This window comes from Pteropus alecto, unplaced genomic scaffold (genome assembly GCF_000325575.1).
Source record: "Pteropus alecto unplaced genomic scaffold, ASM32557v1 scaffold189, whole genome shotgun sequence".
Taxonomy (NCBI): Eukaryota; Metazoa; Chordata; class Mammalia; order Chiroptera; family Pteropodidae; genus Pteropus; species Pteropus alecto.
Genome location: NW_006442117.1, coordinates 34397 through 41324, shown reverse-complemented (window position 1 = coordinate 41324; position 6928 = coordinate 34397).

Genomic DNA, 6928 nt, shown 5'->3' with positions numbered 1-6928 from the left:
GGCTGTGCGGAAGGGACCCCAAATGTGACCGCAGCACCGGACGGGAGTCCCTGGACGGTGTGGCCAGGCGGCCGGGCGAGTCCCAGCTGCCATCGCCTCCGTGGGCCTCGCTGTGCCGGCTTCTCCACCTGCGAAGGCGACGTCACACCTGCCTCAGGGCACAGCGTGAGGCCCGGACGAGCGGGGCCCACACGTTTACCGCTGCCACGGCCTGTGGTGCTGCGTCCACGTTTTGCTGATATTTTTAATGAACGGAACGAATTCAGTTAAAGCTGTGAGAGTTGCAACATTACAATGATCATCACTACAGAAGAATTGTTGGCAATAAAAAGAAGTTTGAACTCGATCTGTAAAATTAAATTAATTTGAGTGTTTGTTTTAAAACTTTGCTTAGATATTTTGCAGAGGTGTGTATCGAGGTAGCTAAGATTTGTTTTTTTTTTAATTATACTTTGACATTCAAAATGTTTCCAAGCTGTATTAGAAAAATATTTTTGCAAGATATGGGAAAACATTCTTTGATTTCCTTCAGGATATTTAGTGATTAACGAATCGATCCGGGGAGAGGGGGCCGTTAAGGTTCACCCCAGACCTAGGTGACACCGAACAGTCCCATCCATCCCCACTCACGAGTCAAGAGAACCCTCAGGAAGGACTGCTTATGCAGACCCGTCCCATCCTGGGGGGCCCCAGAGACCCGCAGGGCGGTGGCGTGCTCGGGGCCAGCCGGGACAAAGAGGGACAACTTCTGAGGAGAAGGATTTATCTCTTTTGGCTTCATTAACTGTTCATAAGGAAAAGAAGTTAGTGAGATCCCAATCAATCGTTTTTTTAACAAGAATTTTTTTTTTATTTTAAAAAATGTTTTCTTGATAGAAAACATGGAGATAAAAAATAGCTCACCTGCCACAGAGAGAGGTCCCATAAGGAGCTCGGCCGAGGTCCCCCGCAGCTTCTGTGGGAGGCAGCCCTGCTTGGGGGCGTCGCGGGCTAGCGGAAGGACCTCGGGCACAGGCGGCCTCGCTGTCCAGCTCAGAGCTTTCACTACCAGCAGCTCGGTTCCCACCCACCCCTTTCTCCCTTTCCCAGCAGCTGCTCGGCCGCCCACCGGCCAAACGCTACTTCAGATAAACAGGAAAGGGATTAGGAGTTAGGGGAAGAGCCCTTGAAACTTTCAGCTCCCTGTCTGGAAACAAGGGAGCCAGGAACAAAAAGTGCGAGCCATTTCTAAGAACTGAGTGTTGAGTCACGTTGGCAAATAAATCACAGGCGGCTGCCGGCGGCGGGAAACACCTTCTCCTGCCGGGCCCGGGAGAGCGGTGTGGAGTTAAAATATTGCATTTTTCACAGTAGATTAAAATTTGGGGAGGTGAACTTGGGAGGGTACGGAAGGTGAGGAAGAGGAGATAACCAAGTGACCTTAAAGAAATGGGGGGCTGTGCGGAAGGGACCCCAAATGTGACCGCAGCACCGGACGGGAGTCCCTGGACGGTGTGTCCAGGCGGCCGGGCGAGTCCCAGCTGCCATCGCCTCCGTGGGCCTCGCTGTGCCGGCTTCTCCACCTGCGAAGGCGACGTCACACCTGCCTCAGGGCACAGCGTGAGGCCCGGACGAGCGGGGCCCACACGTTTACCGCTGCCACGGCCTGTGGTGCTGCGTCCACGTTTTGCTGATATTTTTAATGAACGGAACGAATTCAGTTAAAGCTGTGAGAGTTGCAACATTACAATGATCATCACTACAGAAGAATTGTTGGCAATAAAAAGAAGTTTGAACTCGATCTGTAAAATTAAATTAATTCGAGCGTTTTAAAACTTTGCTTAGATATTTTGCAGAGGTGTGTATCGAGGTAGCTAAGATTTGTTTTTTTTTTAATTATACTTTGACATTCAAAATGTTTCCAAGCTGTATTAGAAAAATATTTTTGCAAGATATGGGAAAACATTCTTTGATTTCCTTCAGGATATTTAGTGATTAACGAATCGAAACAATCGTTTAGAGCTCTTTTCGTTAGTGATTCAACTTTGGAACGAAAAAGGCTCTACTCTTCCCGTCCCAAGCTTTACATCAGAGGCAGCATCTCACTCACCGCCCGTGCTTGGACGGCCCGTCAGCTTTGAGTGGTGTTTCCATTTTTAAATGGTTGAAAAGAAATAAAAGAAAAATGTTTGTGACATGTAAAAATCATAAGAAATGAAAACTGCCTTGTCCGTAAATAAAATTTTATTGGACCACAACCTGGCTTGTTTGTTCACACGTGGTCTGTGGCTGCTTTTGAGACACGGGCAGAGTGGACCAGCTGTGACGAAGACTGTAAGACTGTACGGCCCATGAAGCCTGACTCGTTCGGGACTTGGCCCTCTGCCGAGAAGTGGCTAACTGGCTGCGGCCGGCGTGTCCCCTCCGGGCTGGCCTTGGGCCCTGTGGCCATGGGAGGTGGATGAAGGCTCGATGACTGACAGACCCCACTGCTCTCAGTTATTACAGAAACCAGGGAGGCCGGCCCCTGCTGGCGAGTCCCCACCGCGGCCCCATGGGACAGCATGGGACAATAAATGGAGACGGATGGTCTGTCTGGAGAGTGACGCTGTCTTCCGTTTGGCTGACCCCTTCCCAGCTGTGCAGGACAGAGTGAATGGCCTTCAACAGGCCCTGGGCACCAGGGACTGCAGGTCCCCTTCTGCCTCCCTCCCCCGACCCAGGCAAGAAGGACAAAGGAAAACCCCACGTGGCCGTAGGGTCGTTGGCCTCCAGCTTCACACGACACGGGCCCGGCAGGGGCCCAGCTGAAGCCTCAGAGCTGATGGACGTGCCTCTGATTACTCAGCGGACCCTCCCGCGGTGGGACCGGTTCTGGCGAGACGCCGCGGACCTCCAAGGGCCTCCCCGCGGGACCCGCGCCGCAGACACACCTGTCCCGGTCGCAAATCGGCCTCCGCCTCCATCAGCTCTGTCTTTATATATGAGATGTAGGAAGTCACAGCGTTAAACACACAGCCCGGGACGCACGCTGGCCGGGAAGTGGCCGAGGGCGACGGTCGTCGGTGGATCGTGTTCCTCCAACGCGGATGTCAGAGTCCGAACCCCTCGCACCTGTCCACATGAGCAACGTCCAGACCCGTAAAGAATTTTTATGAGTTTAACTGAGCCAAACTGATGACAATTGCTGGGAAGCAAAATCTCAACGGATCGAGAAAATGCCCCAGAGAATGTCGGTTTGCAGCTTATCAGAATCACGGGAGGAGATGCGAGGAGGGGTCCGTGACGTCATGAGTGGGTTAGGGGCGGGAGGAAGCAAAGCAGGCCCATCTCTGGGACTGGATGAGAAGCAGAGCAGATGGACACACACTTCTACGTGGGCGGGTGCAGGGTAGATGGTGGTTGACATTCGCAGCACGGAGAGGTGGCCTTTGGGGAGCAGCAGTGAGGGGTCCGGGGAAGGGGAGCCCTCTGACCGTTCAGAGGTGAGTTATCTTAGGTGCGCAGACAACAGACGGGCTCACTGAAGGTAAAGACTGACCTTTGTCAAGGAACTCACAGGCCCAGGATGTGACGACCCCCCATGACCCACTGTTAATTAGGGATCTGTATGCTCAGACCACCCCGTGTGGTTACTCTCGGTCTCTGAGTTTGGGGGCCCACCAGGCACCCTGCCCCGAGCCTGTCAGGTTGAGTGTGAAGCCCCTTTTCCATCCATGGGCCTCCGAATGTGACAGATGGCATTTGGAGACAGAGCTTCTGAAGAGGTAACAGGTTAAATGAGGTCACGAGGCAGCCCTGCTTTGACATGACCGGTGTCCTTATAAAGAGGGATGAGGACACAGACACACAGAGGGGGCCACGTGAGGACACAGGGACGAGGCGCCATCTCTGAGCTGAGGAGCGGGGCTCAGAGGGAACTGTTCCCCCGATACCTTGGCCTCAGGCTTCCGGACTCCAGGACGGTGGCGAAGCCGCCCGTCTGTGGCCCCCACACACTGAACCACTGACTGCAGCAGGCCCGGCAAAGGCCGCCTTAGTGCTGGGGAGCCTCTCAACTCAGCGCCCAGGCCTGGCTGGTGGCTTGCGTGAGCCTCGCGACAGGCCTGAAAGGCAGGTCGAGGGGCGTCCCGGGCACACGGTCCCTGATCCAAACCGATGGGCTCGAACTTCAGAATTCCTCGGATTTAGGAAGAACACGCGTCAGCTGACACCCCCACAGGTCTGGGAGGGCGGCCGCGACCGGACACAGTGGCATTCGGAAGCGAGGCACGGCGCGTGCATGCTGTGTGTGTGGGGGGGCAGCCCATCCCCTGCCCGAGGCCATTCAGCCTGACGGTCATGGGGCCCGAGACCAGAAGGCAGAGGAAACAACCCGACCTCGTAAAAGTGGAACCATATCGTGTGTGTCCTTCCGTGACTCGATTGTTTCAGTCGGCATCAAGCCCTCGAGGTCCGTCCCGGCCGTAGTCTGCGGCAGCCATCCTTCCTTTCAAGGCTGAGTGATAGTCCATTGTGCGAATAGATCCCTCTTTGCTCATCCGTTCACCCGTCAGTGGGTGGCATCTGGCTTTTACCTGTTGCGAATGATGACGCTGTGAACGCAGGTGCACAGACATCTCAGATCCGGGCTTCCCGTTGTTCTGAGCGTACGCCGGAGGCGGACTTGCTGGACCGTCCGGTGATGCTGGGTTTAATTTTCTGAGGAGCCGCCGCTTTTCACAGTGGCCACATTCCCGCCAGCAAAACTCCAGGCTGTCAGCTTCTCCATAGCCTGTCATCATTTGTCATTTTCTGATCTGGGTTTTTTTTTTTTTAATTTTATTTTTTGGTCTTGTCATTTGACAGTAGCGCGTGGTCCTAATAAGCCTCTTTTTAAACAGGAAACATTGAAAGTTATATCAAATACTGAAATTAAATTTCAACTGTTAAAACAAAACCTCTTTTACAACTATTTAATAGTTTGCAGTTCGCGGAACACTTTGAGATACGCTATCTGATTTTCTCTTGGTAACGCCAGTAAAAAGGTTTTGTCATTATCCAGTTTTACAGATGAGGAAAGTGAGGGTCACCGAAAGAGACAAACTAGATGACACAGCTCAGACTCGAATCCTTCCTTCGCGCTCCTTACGGGGGTACCACCCCCACCTGACGGGTTTTCAAATTTCTTCCCGGGTCAGAGTCTCACCGTACCCGAGTGTCAACCTCAGGGACCTTCGAGCTGCAAGTCCCGGTTCTACCTCCCACCCGTGGGCTCCATCGTGACCTCACACCCTCCTCCAGGTGCGAGGCCAGGGGACTCAGCCTGCGGAATGGGTGAGCGCTCCAGCCTCAGAGGCGGCAGACGGGGCTGGAGTGTGACTGTGGCTTTCGGGCTGTGTGGCCTTGGACACAGTTTCAACCCCTCTGACCTGACCCTCTGTGCCCTCGGCAGCCGAACCCGGGTAATGAACGCTCTGTGAGGAACGCATGAGCCGAGGTGATGTCACTGTTCCGGCACGAGGCAAATGCCAGCGCCCGCTACTGCACTCAGTGTCACCCCGGCTCTGCTCATGCAGCCCTCCCTGCGTGTGGTCCCCCACGCCACCTGGCACAGCCCCAGCGGAGAACCCAGCAGCATCGCTGTCCCTGTAGAGGTCACATGCTTGGCCGAACTCAGCCCTGCCGGGGTGGCCTTGGCCTGGAGGCGGCCCCCACGCTGTGGCACGGCCTCTCTCAGAGCTCACCACCCTCCTCACACGCTGCCCACCCTCCCCCTTCTCCACCACAGAAACCGAAGCGAACCCCTCACGGTACCCCCAGCATGGCTTTTGCGCCCACGTCCCCCCCCCATCAGGCCCAGTCCTGTGCCCAGAGTCCACACCCCACACCCCAGTGCCGTGCCCAGGGACACCGCCACCTGGGGCTGGAGACGGCGGGGCAGAAGCCTGTGATCTGGTGGTCCACTCAGAGTGACCTCAGAAAGGACAGTGACCCTTCACAGTCTTTGGTGAAAGTCACAGGAACTTTGTACCCTGTAAAACCTCATGCAAATCTCGGCTGTTATCACAGACCAGCTGTCTTCTTGCAGGCGACACCGTTTCCCTGGATGGCAGTTTGCTAAAGGCGGCCGCGCCTTTGGCACGGGAGCTAAGGGACTCCCCGCCATCCTGTTTCCGGGTGGCCGTGCACGTGAACTCATCGCGTGGGCCACAGCACTGGTCGGCCTCGCTTGTCCGAGGTGCACGGAGGACAAGTGCCCAGACCTCCCGCACGTGGCCGCAGGAGCATCCTGGCAGGGCGGGTCTCGTGGGGACCTCGGCCGCTCGTGGGTCCACAGACGTGGGCTCTGACTTGGCAGCGCTCTGCCCCCCCCCATCCCCGGGGCGGTGAGCCCAGCGCCAGGCAGTCAGGCCGTGGCCGCTCTTATCAGGGGTGACTGGCACGGCTCTCTCCGTCAACAGCGGGGGAGGGAGGGAGGAGAAAGCCTGAAATACCTGCTTTCCTCTACAGACCACCTTCTGTCACGACTCTGGGCGGCGTAAACACCTGGAGTGTGTCAGCGGCTCTGAGGTCTGCACGGTTTTCCTGGAGGGGTCGTGCCCCCCCACTGTTCACTGACGCGAAATACTTTCCCCCCGACAGTTTGGGTTAGAGATGGGTTAGAGAAAGGCTTTTTTACTACAAAGCCGGGGACACCAGTACTTACATGGTGGCCCGCGTGGCTGCAGCAGGCCACCAGAGTGAGCAGGCTCAGGGCCTCAGCTTCCAGGCCTTACCTGAAGCCAGGTGGGTGACGAGCAGAGCTGAGAGGAGGTTGGCAGCTGTGTGGACCAGGGGTCGCGCCAGGCTTCGCATCCCAGGGGCAGGGGAAGGACTCATTAGGTGTTTTAGATGGGAATTTGTTCGAACTGCTGTCCATGCAGCGACAACAGGGAGGCTCTCCCGCGGGGGCCGCTGCGGGGCGCCG